At 40.9% G+C, this 17,516-nt stretch overlaps 1 protein-coding gene across 2 annotated transcripts in view; it reads right to left on the reverse strand.

The window, feature by feature from the left end:
* Positions 1 to 17,516, reverse strand: part of LOC133569150 (disco-interacting protein 2 homolog C-like) — a 91,805-nt gene that overhangs the window by 73,378 nt on the left and 911 nt on the right. The window lies entirely within an intron of this gene.

The raw sequence follows: 17,516 nt of genomic DNA on the forward strand, positions 1-17,516 counted from the left end.
TCACATGCCCGTGTGGTGGTCTGCAGAGTGGATCAGCGCACACATGCACACATGCACACACACACACACACACACACACACACACACACACACACACACACACACACACACACACACACACACACACACAGGCGCGCGCGCAAACGCACACACACACACACGCAAACACGCACACACACAAGCACACACACATACATGCACAGACACACGCACACACACACACACACTCTTGTACTTCTTACCTTCTTGAGACCTCAGGAAAAAACTGCCTACCTCTAGGACCACCTTATCTAGATATATAAAGATTTGTATTTACAACATTAATAATATTTACATACTATACAACTATAAAAAAGGTAAGCGTTTAGTTAATTTAATTTTTTTGTTTGTAATTGGGTTTTAATCTTTATTATTTACCTCAAGTTATTACAGTATGTCTTTAAATACATATACATTTTTTTAATATTAATTTTGGCCAAAGGGGGAGCACTTCAACTTATTACAGAGACTTGTTATTACATATGTTGGCCAGAGGGGGAACACTTCAACTTATTACACAGACTTGTTATTACATATGTTGGCCAGAGGGGGAGCACTTCAACTTATTACACAGACTTGTTATTACATATGTCGGCCAAAGGGTGCGCACTTCGGTTTATTACACAGACTTGTTATAACATATGTTGGCCAGAGGGGGAGCACTTCAAATTGTTACTGACAACAGAAACACCAACACAATAGCGATGCAACATCAACACGACAGCAACACAAAATCAAAAACAGCTATGGTTGACGCAATAGCGACACAAAAACTGACAACACCGAAACAACATTATCAGCAGCGACACAACAATAACACAACAACGACACGACAGAAACACAAAACCAACACAACATTGAAACAGCTGCAACACAAAATCAACACAACAGCGACACGACCTTAAAACATCAGTGACACATTGCTAGTTGACACAATAGCGACATAAAACTAACAAGACTGACACAAGAGCAACACAACACAGAGCCACTGTAATAACGACACAATAGGGACACAACAACGAGACACTGTAATAACAACACGATGACGGCACAATAGCGACACAACACTGAGCCACTGTAATAGCGACACAACATCAACACAACACCGAGCCACTGTAATAGTGACACAATAGCGACACAACACTGAGCCACTGTAATAGCGACACAACATCAACACAACACCGAGCCACTGTAATAGTGACACAATAGCAACACAACACCAAGCCACTGTAATAGTGACACAATAGCAACACAACACCGAGCCAGTGTAATAGCGACACAACATCAACACAACACCGAGCCACTGTAATAGCGACACAATAGCAACACAACACCAAGCCAGTGTACTAGCGACTCAATAACGAACCACTGTAATAACGACACAATAGCAACACAACACCAAGCCACTGTAATAGCGACACAATACCAAGCCACTGTAATAGCGACACAATAGCAACACAACACCGAGCCACTGTAATAGCGACACGACATCAACACAACACCGAGCCACTGTAATAGCGCCACAATAGCAACGCAACACCGAGCCACTGTGATAGCGACACAACATCAAAACCACACCTAGCCACTGTAAAAGCGACACAATAGCAACACAACACCAAGCCACTGTAATAGCGACACAATACCAAGCCACTGTAATAGCGACACAATAGCAACACAACACCGAGCCACTGTAATAGTGACACAACATCAACAACACCGAGCCACTGTGATAGCGACACAACATCAAAACCACACCTAGCCACTGTAAAAGCGACACAACAGCAACACAACATCAACACAACACAGCACAACTGTAATAGCAACAAAATAGCAACACAGCACAGAACCACTGTAATAGCGACACAACAGCAACACAACACCAAGTCAGTGTAATAGCGACACAACAACGAGCCACTGTAATAACAACACTGACAGCACCAGAGCAACACAACACCGAGCTACTGTAATAGCGACACAACATCAACACAACACCGATCCACTTTAATAGCGACACAATAGCAACACAACACCGAACCTCGGTAATAGCGACACAACAGCAACACAACACCAAGTGAGTGTAATAGCGACACAATAACGAGCCACAGTAATAGCGACACAACGAGCCACTGTAATAACAACACAATGAGGGCACATTAGCAACACAACACCGAGCCACTGTAATAGCGACACAATAGCAACACAACACCAAGCCACTGTAATAGCGACACAACGTCAACACAACACTGAGCCACTGTAACAGCAACACACCAGCAACACAACGCCGAGCCACTGTAATAGCGACACAACATCAACACGGAGCCACTGTAATAGCGACACAATAGCAACACAACACCAAGCCAGTGTAATAGCGACACAACGTCAACACAACACTGAGCCACTGTAACAGCAACACACCAGCAACACAACACCGAGCCACTGTAATAGCGACACAACAGCAACACAACACCGAGCCACTGTAAGAGCGACACAATAACGACACAACACCCTGCCACTGTAATAGCGACACAACACTGAGCCACTGTAATAGCGACACAACAGCAACACATACCGAGCCACTGTAATAGCGACACAATAACGACACAACACCCTGCCACTGTAATAGCGACACAACACTGAGCCACTGTAATAGCGACACAACAGCAACACATACCGAGCCACTGTAATAGCGACACAATAGCAACACAACACCCTGCCACTGTAATAGCGACACAACAGCAACACAACACCGAGCCTCTGTAATAGCGACACAATAACGACACAACACCCTGCCACTGTAATAGCGATACAACAGCAACACAACACCAAGCCACTGTAATAGCGACACAATAGCAACACAACACCGAGCCACTGTAATAGCGACACAATAGCAACACAACACCAAGCCACTGTAATAGCGACACAATAGCAACACAACACCGAGCCACTGTAATAGCGACACAATAACGACACAACACCCTGCCACTGTAATAGCGACACAACAGCAACACAACACCGAGCCACTGTAATAGCGACACAATAGCAACACAACACCGCGTCACTGTAATAGCGACACAATAGCAACACAACACCGAACCTCTGTAATGCCGACACAACAGCAACACAACCCCAAGTCCGTGTAATAGCGACACAATAACGAGCCACAGTAATAGCGACACAACAACGAGCCACTGTAATAACAACACAATGACGGCACATTAGCAACACAACACCGAGCCACTGTAATAGCGACACAACATCAACACAACACTGAGCCACTGTAACAGCAACACACTAGCAACACAACGCCGAGCCACTGTAATAGCGACACAACATCAACACGGAGCCACTGTAATAGCGACACAATAGCAACACAACACCAAGCCAGTGTAATAGCGACTCAATAACAAGCAACTGCAATAGCGACACAACAACGAACCACTGTAATAACGACACAATAGCAACACAACACCAAGCTACTGTAATAGCGACACAACACCGAGCCACTGTAATAGCGACACAACACCGAGCCACTGTAATAGCGACACAACAGCAACACAACACCGAGCCACTGTAATAGCGACACAATAACGACACAACACCCTGCCACTGTAATAGCGACACAACACCGAGCCACTGTAATAGCGACACAACAGCAACACAACACCGAGCCACTGATATAGCGACACAATAGCAACACAACACCGAGCCACTGTAATAGCGACACAATAACGACACAGCACCCTGCCACTGTAATAGCGACAACAGCAACTCAACACCGAGCCACTGTAATAGCGACACACCACTGAGCCACTGTAACAGCGACACAACAGCAACTCAACACCGAGCCACTGTAACAGCGACACAATAACGACAAAACACCCTGCAACTGTCACAGCGACACAACACTGAGCTACTGTAATAGCGACACAACACTGAGTCACTGTAATAGCGACACAACAGCAACACATACCGAGCCACTGCAATAGCGACACAATAACGACACAACACCCTGCCACTGTAATAGCGACACAACAGCAACACAACACCGAGCCACTGTAATAGCGACACAACTCTGAGCCACTGTAATAGCGACACAACACCGAGCCAAAGTAATAGCGACACATGGCAACACAACACTGAGCCACTGTAATAACAACACAATAGCAACACAACACTGAGCCACTGTGTTGGCGACACAACACCAAGCCAATGTAATAGCGACACAATACCGGGCCACTCTAATAGCGACACAGTAGCAACACAATACCGAGCCAGTGTAATAGCGACACAACATCAACACAACACCGAGCCACTGTAATAGCGACACAATACCGGGCAACTATAATAGCGACACAATAGCGACACAACACCGAGCCACTGTAATAGCGACACAATGTCAACACAACACAGAGCCACTGTAATAGCAACACAATACCGGGCCACTATAATAGCGACACAACACGGAGCCACTGTGTTAGCGACACAACACCGAGCCACTGTAATAGCGACACAATGTCAACACAACACAGAGCCACTGTAATAGCAACACAATACCGGGCCACTATAATAGCGACACAACACCGAGCCACTGTAATAGCGGCAAAACACCTAGCCACTGTAATAGCAACACAACACTGAGCCACTGTAATAGCGACACAATAGCAACACAACACTGAGCCACTGTAATAGCGACACAATACCGGGCCAATATAATAGCGACACAATAGCAACACAACGCCGAGCCACTGTAACAGCGACACAACAATCCTTGTTATTTCATACATTGACCAGAGGAGGAGCCCTTTTAAAAGCGACACACATTCCATTTGAGAAATCCCTCCTTATTAGGACCACCCTCATTTTGACAGATGTCACCACCAGGGGGGGCACATGAGACTTTCTCTATTAGATGCAATGTTACTGGGACCAGGATTTATGTCATCACTTCTTCACACCTCCTCATATGGAAGCTACTTTCCTGGGGATGCACCTGGGGATAGGTTGATTGGCAACACTAAATTGGCCCTAGTGTGTGAATGTGAGTGTGAATGTTGTCTGTCTATCTGTGTTGGCCCTGTGATGAGGTGGCGACTTGTCCAGGGTGTACCCCGCCTTCCGCCCGATTGTAGCTGAGATAGGCGCCAGCGCCCCCCGCGACCCCGAAAGGGAATAAGCGGTAGAAAATGGATGGATGGATGGTAGGAACACAACACACACACACACACACACACACACACACACACACACACACACGTGTCAGCAGAAACACAAAGTGGGTCATGGAGGTGACTCAGTGGGTCAACATGTCTCAAAGAGAAGAGCGAGCACCATGTGACCTCAGGGGGGCTCCAAAAAGTTACCCTCTCGTCCACCAAGATGGCCGCACACCACAACATCCAGCCACTGTCGCCACCAGTATTTGGGCCGGGCGCCAAGAGCGGCCTCCATGCGGGCGAGGAACAGGGACGAGGACAACGGCGCGGGTGCACCTTTAACGACCACTTCAGGCAATTTGCACTCGTCTGTCTCCATGACAACAGTGCAACTCAGAACTCTCAATGCATGCTGGACAAATGAACAAAAGAAAACACGCACAAGCTGCAAGGTCTCTCGCGCAAACCTGACAATTACATGGAGGATTTATGACCTTGAATGCACCACTGTGCCTCTTTAGGCACCCATGGAAATATTGCGCTCATTCACAGGCTGCAGGTGAGCAAATCCAACCACACCTGTGTTAAAGCCCCAGGAGGGCCACTTCAAAGCCTGTAGGACAAACAGTATTTATGCTCTACTGAAGAGAAAAGCACAACTTGTCCAAACTTTTTCCACTGAGGGCCACAGACTGACAAATCTAAGGATGCCGAGCCCATTTTGGCAGTTTTCACCTTCAAAACCACTACAATATATACAAACCCCGTTTCCATATGAGTTGGGAAATTGTGTTAGATGTAAATATAAACAGAATACAATGATTTGCAAATCATTTTCAACCCATATTCAGTTGAATATGCTACAAAGACAACATATTTGATGTTCAAACTGATAAACATTTTTTTTGTGCAAATAATCATTAACTTTAGAATTTGATGTCAGCAACACGTGACAAAGAAGTTGGGAAAGGTGGCAATAAATACTGATAAAGTTGAGAAATGCTCATCAAACACTTATTTGGAACATCCCACAGGTGTGCAGGCTAATTGGGAACAGGTGGGTGCCATGATTGGGTATAAAAACAGCTTCCATGAAATGCTAAGTAATTCACAAACAAGGATGGGGTGAGAGTCACCACTTTGTAAGCAAATTGTCGAACAGTTTTAGAACAACATTTCTCAACGAGCTATTGCAAGGAATTTAGGGATTTTACCATCTACGGTCCGTAAAATCATCAGAAGGTTCAGAGAATCTGGAGAAATCACTGCACGTAAGCGATGATATTATGGACCTTTGATCGCTCAGGCGGTACTGCATAAAAAAAAAAAAAGTTTATAAAGGATATCACCACATGGGCTCAGGAACACTTCATAAAACCACTGTCAGTAACTACAGTTGGTCGCTACATCTGTAAGTGCAAGTAAAAGTCTACTATGCAAAGCCAAACCCATTTATCAACAACACCCAGAAACGGCACCGGCTTCGCTGGGCCCGAGCTCATCTAAGATGGACTGATGCAAAGTGGAAATGTGTTCTGTGGTCTGACGAGTCCACATTTCAAATTATATTTGGAAACTGTGAACGTGGTGTCCTCCGGAACAAAGAGGAAAAATAACCATCCGGATTGTTATAGGCGCAAAGTTCAAAAGCCAGCATCTGTGATAGTATGGGGGTGTATTAGTGCCCAAGGCATGGGTAACTTACACATCTGTGAAGGCACCATTAATGCTGAAAGGTACATACAGGTTTTGGAGCAACATATGTTGTCATCCAAGCAACGTTATCATGGACGCCCCTGCTTATTTCAGCAAGACAATGCCAAGCCACATTCAGCACGTGTTACAACAGTGTGGCTTTGTAGTAAAATAGTGCGGGTACTTTCCTGGCCCGCCTGCAGTCTAGACCTGTCTCCGATTGAAAATTATGAAGCGTAAAATACGACAAGACCCCGGACTGTTGAACGACTGAAGCTCTACATTAAACAAGAATAGGAAAAAATTCCACTTTCAAAGCTTCAAAAATTAGTTTCCTCAGTTCCCAAACGTTAATGGAGTGTTGATTAAAAGAAAGGTGATGTAACACAGTGGTGAACATGCCCTTTTCCAACCTGTTGTAGCCATGAAATTCTAAGTTAATTATTATTTGCAAAAAAAAAAAAGTTTATGAGTTTGAACATCAAATATGTTGTCTTTGTAGTGCATTTAATTGAATATGGGTTGAAAATGATTTGCAAATCATTGTATTCCATTTATGTTTACATCTAACACAATTTCCCAACTAATATGGAAACAGGGTTTGTATTTCAGGCAAGAACAAATTGACAAACCTATTTTAAATAGCTGCAACATAACAAACATAAGTAACAAACAGCATAGTAACAATATAACAGTAAACCTGGCTTCACCCAAGGAAGGCACACATGACATGATTATATGTCATGTGACTATATAAAGAATTAGAATAGTTTTTTATTGCCATTGTTTGAAAACGGGTTCTGCTATACACACGCCTTACCAGGCCTTTTTTCTCCCTCAAGGAATTGTGAAATAAAACCATGCCTTCAGGAGATCAACACTGTACTGAAGCCTAGAACACTCTATGCATTTACCCAGTTTTAGTATAGAGATAAGGAAAGATTGGCCTGGCCCACTAGGATCCCTCTTTATATTTGTGAACTTTATAGTCTATACCAGGGGTTGGCAACCTTTACCACTCAATGAGCCATTTTGACCCGTTTCACGAAATAAAGAAGATGATGGGAGCCGCAACCATTCTTGCTAATATCTGCTGATGGTCACCCATATAAAAATAAACAGGGCGTACTATGTAGCCATTGCCTTTGACACCTTTTACAGCATTTACAAACAGCTTACCGGCTCAATAACATGTTGTATGTGGTTTCTGCTAATACACGTACACGACTGCAAGGGATATAGTCAACAACCATACAGATTACACTGACGGTTGTGATATAAACAACTTTAACACTCTTACTAATATCCGCCACACTGTGAACCCACAGCAAACAAGAATGACAAACACATTTCGGGAGAACATCCTCACAGTAACACAACATAAACGCAACACAACAATTACCCAGAATCCCAAGCATCCATGACGCTGCCATGCTATATTTTACACACCCCTCCCTCCGTTTTCTCCGCCATTTGAAAACCTGGACGTTATCAGCACTATACTGTCTGATTCCAATCAATGCAAGTCATCAGAATCAGGTAATACTCCAACTTATATTCATGTCTTCATGAAAGATAGGAATCTATATGTTAAACATGCATGTATATTCATTAAAACACCTTTAACATGTCAACAAAAACGGCAAAATAAATAAATATAAATGATATACTGTATATATAAATGTATGTATATATATATATGTGTGTATAAATGATATGTGTGTGTATGTATAAGTATATATGAGGTAGATCACCTCGACTTGGTCATTTATTAAGTAATTGATAAACTTTGAAAAACGTATTGGGGTGTTACCATTTAGTGGTCAATTGTACGGAATATGTACTGTACTGTACAATCTACTAATACAAGTTTCAATCAATCAACCAATCAATCAATGCCTACTGAGCCTATGGTGCTGTTAAGTTATTGTGGCTCAATGTGCCCTTTTTTTTTTTCTATTTTAATGAACTATTATTGAATATATATTATTGTTTTAGTTGCTTAAGAGATATTCCTGGCTCTGAATTTGCTCATTGCTATTTTTATGTTTTTGTGCATTATTTGTTGCTGTAATCAGGTTACTCATCAGTTACTCAGTACTTGAGTAGTTTTTTCACAACATACTTTTTACTTTTACTCAAGTAAATATTTGGGTGACTACTCCTTACTTTTACTTGAGTAATAAATCTCTGAAGTAACAGTACTCTTACTTGAGTACAATTTCTGGCTACTCTACCCACCTCTGCTCCCTTGAAACAGCAGGACGATCCTGCCAAGATCTTTGACAAGCATATTTTGCGGTAGATTTTTCAAAACAGAATGCTCCTGTCACGTAGAGGAGCTTTGATTAGCGTGTTTGTGTTAGGTCCTTAAAAGCAGCATGCTCTTATCATATACGGTAGCAAAACCTTTAACTATCGGTATTCTAGCAGATCACTAAAAACAGCAATGTTCCTGTTCTAATCAAGGATCTTTGACGAGCATTGATGTAATACGTCCATAAAAGAGCTATCTGACTAGACTAGTCCTTGGACGAATGTTTTTTGAGGTCCGTCCTTAAAAGCAGAGTGCTCTTATCATATAGAGGACCTTGGACTAGTGTTATTCCAAAAAACAGCAGAGTTGTAATGGAGGTTATTTGACTGCGTTTTTTCCAGCAGGTCCTTAAAACACTTCTGTCAGAATAAGATCTTTGACTACAGTGTGGGGATAAAACAATGAGAACATTCTTAAACAAGCTTTTTTTTCTTTAAATGTTAACTTACAGTAACTTGCATTCATGTTAGCATTTAAGCTAGTTAGCGATTAGCGTACTAGCTGAAAATTATCACCGCAAGTGGCGTGTCACTGCCTGCCCGTTACCGGAAGACCCAAATAAGTCACTTCCCTTCTAGGAATGTTTTACAACAGAATGTTTTATTAATTGCTTTGTATAAAAAATAGCTTACTTGGTAGTAAAAAAGAACAAAAATATAAAAATGAACAAGGCGTAGATTAAAACAAATCGGAGTATTATCACCACAATTGTAATCACTTTCACTTTACTGGCTCCCATCAGCTAATTAATTTAGCAAAAGTAGATTTTTTTAAACGAGACTCTTCAATATTTACCTGCGCTCTAACAAAAACTACACTTTAAAAATGTTCAGTATTGGGAATTGAAGTGTTTGATGTAAAAAATATAGATTTTTTTCCCGTTTATTTACATTTTCAAAGTAAACAGTAAACAACGTTAGTTTCTTTTTGTTGTTTTGCATGTAATATTTTCTATGACATTGTTATTGAAAACAAGTTGACAGGAAGTGACGTGGACTGATCAGGCGTCCGTTGAATATTGACATCGGTTTTACGATCATTTAAATTCTAAACGGTAATACCAACCGATTCGCAAGCATGGAAACAATTTTCTTCAATTAAACATTTCAAGTAAAATGGCCGACCGAAGAAACGGAGGAACCATCGCAACCTGTAAATTATCTGGTAAATTCCTCACCTTTTCTGTTTGCCATTTTAATCCCCACCCTGCTTCTTCTTCCTTGTCATATTTGGCGGACGGCACCATGCGCTCTGACGGCCTTGTGGGCAGCACCACCTGTCGTTGTGGAGTGTGAATTACATGAGATCTGACTGCAAGTGCAGGGTGGAGTAATACTGACAAAAGCTTTAGCTTGAAGAAAATTGTTGTCATGCTCGCAAATTGTTTTTTTAATTGAATACGTTTTTTTTTGTAGTAGGTACTTAAAATCAGCAGAGTAGTTCTGTCACGTAGAGGACCTTTGACTAACATTTTTTGTAGTCGTACTAAAAAACAGCAGAGTAGGCCTGCCATATAGAAGACCTTGGACTACCATTTTTGTAGTAGGTACTTAAAAACAGCAGGGTAGTCCTGTCCTATAGAGCAGTGGTCCCCAACCACCGGGCCACGGCCCGATTAGTACCGGGCCACAGAAGAATTTTTTATTCATTTTTATTTAAAAGAAAATAAAAAATAAATCATATTTTTTTTATTAAATCAACATAAAATACACAATAAACACTTACAATTAGGGCACCGACCACAAAAACCTACCTTTTTCATGACAAAGGGAAAAAAAAAAAAAAAAAAGGACCCCTCCCCCCCGGGACAAATTATTAAGCGTTGACCGGTCCTCGGATACAAAAAGGTTGGGGACCACTGCTATAGAGGACCTTTGATTAACGTTTTTTTGTAGTAGGTACTTAAAAACAGTAGAGTATTCCTGGCATACAGACGACCTTTGACGAGCGTTTTTTGTAGTAGGTACTGAAAAACAGCAGAGTAGTCCTGTCATATAGAGGACCTTAGATTAACGTTTTTTTTCTTGTAGTAGGTACTTAAAAACAGTAGAGTATTCCTGGCATACAGACGACCTTTGACGAGCGTTTTTTGTAGTAGGTACTGAAAAACAGCAGAGTAATCCTGTCATATAGAGGACCTTAGATTAACGTTTTTTTTTTGTAGTAGGTACTTAAAAACAGTAGAGTATTCCTGCCATACAGACGACCTTTGACGAGCGTTTTTTGTAACAGGTACTGAAAAACAGCAGAGTAGTCCTGTCATATAGAGGACCTTTGATTAACGTTTTTTTTTTTGTAGTAGGTACTTAAAAACAGTAGAGTATTCCTGATGTATAGAGGACCTATGACTAGCATTTTTTGTAGTAGGTACTTAAAACAGCAGAGTAGTCCTGTTAAAGGGAGGACCTTTGATTAATGTTTTTTTTTGTAGTAGGTACTTAAAAACAGCAGAGTAGTTATGTTTTATAGAGGACCTTTGATTAAAGTTTTTTTTGTAGTATGATCTCAAAAACAGCAGTGTAGTCCTGTCATGTAGAGGACATTTGATTAACATTTTTTTGTAGTAGGTACTTAAAAACGGCAGAGTAGTTATGACGTATAGGGGACCTTTGATTATCATGTTTTATTTTGTAGTAGATACTTAAAAACAGCAGCCTAATCCTGTATGGACAACTTTTGATTAACTTTTTTATGGTAGGTATTTAAATGCCTACATTAAAGCGGTCTGTGGTGCAAAAAATGTTGGGGACCACTGATAGAGAGGATCTTTGATTAACGTTTTTTTGTAGTAGGTACTTAAAAACAGTAGAGTATTCCTGATGTATAGAGGACCATTAACTGGCGTTTTTTGTAGAAGGTACTTAAAACAGCAGAGTAGTTCTGTCAAAGGGAGGACCTTTGATTAAAGTTTTTTTTTGTAATATGATCTCAAAAACAGCAGTGTAGTCCTGTCATGTAGAGGACCTTTGATTAACATTTTTTTGTAGTAGGTACTTAAAAACAGCAGAGTAGTTATGACGTATAGGGGACCTTTGATTAACATGTTTTATTTTGTAGTAGGTACTTAAAACAGCAGAGTAGTCCTGTATAAACAACCTTTGATTAACTTTTTTTTTTTTTTGTGGTAGGTATTTAAATGCCTACATTAAAAAGGTCTGTGGTGCAAAAAATGTTGGGGACCACTGATATAGAGGATCTTGGATTATCTCATTACAGGTGCTCTGACTGCAAGTGGAGGGTGGAATATTACTGCAAAAAGTTTTAATTTGAAGAAAATTGTTTTCATGCTCGCAAATTGTTATAAATCATTGTTTTTTACATGCAAATAATTTCTTTACTTGCAGAAAATATTTTTTTTATACTTATGATTTGTTGGGCATGAGTAAAAATATTAAAGGCCTACTGAAAGCCACTACTAGCGACCACGCAGTCTGATAGTTTATATATCAATGATGAAATATTAACATTGCAACACATGCCAATACGGCCGCTTTAGTTTACTAAATTACAATTTTTAAATTTCCCGCGGAGTTTCTTGTTGAAAACGTCGCGGAATGATGACACTTATGATGACGCGTGTTAGTGACGTTATTGGTTGGAGGGGACATATTAGCCCAGCACCACACACGGCTTAAAGTCGTCTCTTTTCATCGCATAATTACACAGTAATTTGGACATCTGTGTTGCTGAATCTTTTGCAATTTGTTCAATTAATAATGGAGACTATAAAAAAGAACGCTGTTGGTGGAAAGCGGTGGATTGCAGCTGCCTTTAGCACCGAAACACAGCCGATGTTTCTTTGTTGTGAAGCTTTAACACACAGCGGCCAAGCGAACATGTTTCTCTACGTCAGGGGTAGGGAACCTATGGCTCTCGAGCCAGATGTGGCTCTTTTGATGACTGCATCTGGCTCTCGGATGAATCTTAGCTGATATTGCTTAAAAACGATAAGTAATGAATAATTCCGCTGGTAATCCATCCATCCATCCATCCATTTGCCACTGCTTTTCCCGTTCGGATCCCGGCGGGTGCTGGAGCCTATCTTAGCTGCATTCGCAGTGTTAAAAATAACGTTCAAAATATAAAACATTCTCATGCATTTTAATCCATCCATCCGTTTTCTAGAAGTACCATTCATGGTAAGAAGTATTGATGGTAAGAAGTTTTTTATTTATTTTTGGTTAGCTTCAGAATAACAGTGTCATCAAAAAGAACAAAACACTTATTATACTCTAAAAATGTTGGTCATACTTAAAAATGCAGGCATTTAGTTGTATTCAATGTTAAAAAAAATATATTATATGGCTCTCACGGAAATACTTTTTAAAATATTTGGCTTTCATGGCTCTCTCAGCCAAAAAGGTTCCCGACCCCCTGCTCTACGTTAACCAGCAAGTATTTGGATGGGAAAACTGTCGGCTCTTACCGGAGACTTTAGTGGATTATGGGACCTTGTCCTGTAGCTGTCAAAAAGGCAGCTGCGATCTTGGCTCCTCATCGGCTTCTCTCTGAGACACTGGCGTTCACCGCAGCCATCCAACTTTCAGGTATGACTTTACTCATCTAATTTATGCACTAAAATACTATTAACACAATAAGCAGATAAGGGATTTTCCAGAATTATCCTAGTAAATGTGTCTAATTACATCTGAAACGCTACACTGCCGCCACCTGGAGGCGTCGCTTTTTCGTTCTTTTTTTTTTTTTTTTTTTAGTGCTTCACTCTAATTTTTCCTAATCCACGAATCATTCATCCTCGCTCAAATTAATGGGGAAATTGTCGCTTTCTCGGTCCGAATAGCTCTTGCTGCTGGAGGCTCACATTATAAACAATGTGAGGAGCCCTCACACCCGTGACGTCACGCGCCCATCGTCTGCTACATCCGGTACAGGCAAGGCTTTTTTATTAGCGACCAAAAGTTGCAAACTTGATCGTAGATGTTCTCTACTAAATCCTTTCAGCAAAAATATGGCAATATCGCGAAATGATGAAGTATGACACATAGAATGGACCTGCTATCCCCGTTTAAATAAGAAAATCTCATTTCAGTAGGCCTTTAAAAACAGCAGAGTAGTTCTGTCATATAGAGGACCTTTGACATTTTTTGTAGTCGGTACTTAAAAACAGCAGAGTAGTTCTGTCATAAAGAGGACCTTTGACTACCGTTTTTTGTAGTCGGTACTGAAAAACAGCAGAGTAGTTCTGTCATAAAGAGGACCTTTGACTACCGTTTTTTGTAGTAGGGACTGAAAAACAGCAGAGTAGTTCTGTCATAAAGAGGACCTTTGACTACCGTTTTTTGTAGTCGGTACTTAAAAACAGCAGAGTAGTTCTGTCATAAAGAGGACCTTTGACTACCGTTTTTTGTAGTAGGGACTGAAAACAGCAGAGTAGTTCTGTCATAGAGAGGACCTTTGATTAAAGTTTTTTGTAGTAGGAACTTAAAAACAGCAGATTTGTCCTGTCGCATAAAGAACCTTTGATTAACGTTTTATTTTTGTACTTAAAAACAGCAGAGTAGTTATGGGACCTCTGATTAATGTTTTTTTATGTGGTAGGTACTTAAAAACAGCAGAGTAGTTATGTTTTATAGACGACCTTTGATTAACGTTTTTTTTTTTTTTGTGGTAGGTATTTAAATGCCTACATTAAAGTGGTCCGTGGTGCAAAAACTGTTGGGGACAACAGAGGATCTTAGATTAACGCGTTACAGGTGCTCTGACTGCAAGTGACGTGTGGAATATTACTGCCAAAAGTTTTAACTTGAAGAAAACTGTTTTCATGCTCGCAAATTGTTATACATTATGGTTTTTTACATGCAAATAATTTCTTCACTTGCAGAAAATATATATTTTTTTACTTGTGATTTGTTGGGCATGAGTAAAAATATAAAAGTAGTTTTCTACTCCATATTTATGGCCACATCCCCACTGTAGTGTAACCCGGGGGTGGCCACACTTCTGCAGGTGTGCTACTTTTCAATTGACCAAGTCAAGGGGATCTACGTCATTCATATGTTTTTATTTATGAAACATACATTTTTGTTAACAGATTAAAGGTTTTTAATGATAATGCTATAATGTTCAACACATTTAGAGTCATTTCTTTCAGGAAGGAAAGAATATAAGTTGGAGTATTACCTGATTTGGATGACTTGCATTGATTGGAATCTGACAGAAGTGCGGATAACGTTGGCATTTTCAAATGGAGAACAAAAGTCCTCCCTTCTATCCAATACCACGTGAAAGTGGTTGGTTTTTGGCATCTTATTTGTCCTTAATCTTTTTGTACACTTTACAAGAAATCCATTCACTCCGTAGCTTGCTAGCTTGAGCAGGCCAGCTTTCTGAGACTCTTATTTTATTAGCGCAGGCAAGCGGTAGCAGCGCTTTTATTGTGGAGATAGGAACTGTGCGGTCGGTGTTTAGAGTTTTGACAGCAGGTACGGCGTGAATGTGTTGAAATAAAAAGTGTTACTCGCCTTCCTATCTATCACTTATTCTTAAAGGGGAACATTATCACCAAACCTATGCAAGCTTTAAAATATATACCTTCATGTTGCAGAAAAAAGACCATGTATTTTTTTAACCAATTTCCGAACTCTAAATGGCTGAATTTTGGCAAATTAAACGCCTTTCTGTTTATCGGTCTTTTAGCGATGACGTCAGAACGTGACGTCACCGAGATAACACACCCGCCATTTTCATTTTCACATTACAAACACCGGGTCTCGGCTCTGTTATTTTCCATTTTTTGGAACCCTGGAGACATCATGCCTCGACGGTGTGTTGTCGGAGGGTGTAACAATACTAACAGGGAGGGATTCAAGTTGCACCACTGGCAAGAAATCTGCCGCCAGACCCCCATTGAATGTGCCAGAGTGTCTTCACATTTGACCGGCGATGCTAAGACAGACATGGCACAGAGATGTATGGATAACCTGCAGATGCATTTGCAACGATTAAGTCAACGAAATCACAAAGGTGAGTTTTGTTGGTGTTGTTGACTTATGTGCTAATCAGACATATTTGGTCAGGGCATGACTGCCAGCTAATCGATGCTAACATGCTTTTTACGCTAGCTGTATGTACATTTTAAACTCGATACCCACATTTAATGCGAAACAAACACTTACCAATCGACGGATTTAAGTTGCTCCAGTGTCACAAGATGTGAAAGTCCTGATAGTTTGGTCTGCACATTTTACCGGCGATGCTAATAAGGCAGCCATGCTATGGGCCACTTCATTAGGTACACCCATGCTATGGCCGAATAGCGTCAATAGCTAGTCGCTCAATAGCTTCAATTTCTTCTTCAATTTCGTTTTCGCTATCTGCCTCCATATTATAACCATCTGTTTCAATACATGCGTAATCTGTTGAATCGCTTAAGTCGCTGAAATCCGAGTCTGAATCCGAGCTAATGTCGCTATATCTTGCTGTGCTATTCGCCATTGTTTGTTTACATTGGCAGCACTGTATGACGTCACAGGGAAATGGACAGTCGCATCGCAAATAGCGAAAATCAAGAACTTTAAAGCTTTTTTTAGGGATATTTTGAAAAAAACTACGAAAAATAAAACAAGCCACTGGGAACTGATTTTTATTGTTTTTAACCCTTTTGAAATTGTGATAATGTTCCCCTTTAATAATGAGCTCGCAGCAGCCAGTCTCATCTCGCAAGACCCTCGGGTGTCGTGAATGTCAATCAAGAGACGAAAGTGACGTCTTGGTGAAGATTGATGATCGGTAATTTATATGTCTATTTTTTTAAACTTGGCTGGCGATCGACTAAGACATCCTCCTCGATCCACCGGTAGCTTGCGATTGACGTAATGGGCATCCCTGGTGTAATCTTATTGCTTTTTTGAAATGGATATCATCATATGTGAGTTTTCCTTGCCCTTATGTGGGCCTACCGAGGATGTTGTAGTGGTTTGTGTTGTGGTTTGTGCAGCCCTTTGAGACACTAGTGATTTAGGGCTATATAAGTAAACATTGATTGATATTAGTTGGAGTAAGGTACCTGTCAAGTCTTGCATTGATTGATTGATAGACAAAACACACGCTTTGTCAAAGTGTCCCCAGAACAATTGAGCAGATATTCCTGCTCTGGGCTGTCCAAGTCTGTATGAATAAAAGATGTGGCCTCCATTATATAAACGAGATGATGGTATGTATCTTAACAGCTGGGACTGAGCTTCGGTAGGGAGTGAAAAAGGAGGGTTGGGGGTCTCGCTGGAGAAAAATATTCCTGCATGACCATCATCCCCATCCTCATCCTCAGCTGCAGCAGGCCTCAACAACACCCA

Source organism: Nerophis ophidion, linkage group LG15 (genome assembly GCF_033978795.1).
Source record: "Nerophis ophidion isolate RoL-2023_Sa linkage group LG15, RoL_Noph_v1.0, whole genome shotgun sequence".
In the NCBI taxonomy this organism is placed as follows: Eukaryota; Metazoa; Chordata; class Actinopteri; order Syngnathiformes; family Syngnathidae; genus Nerophis; species Nerophis ophidion.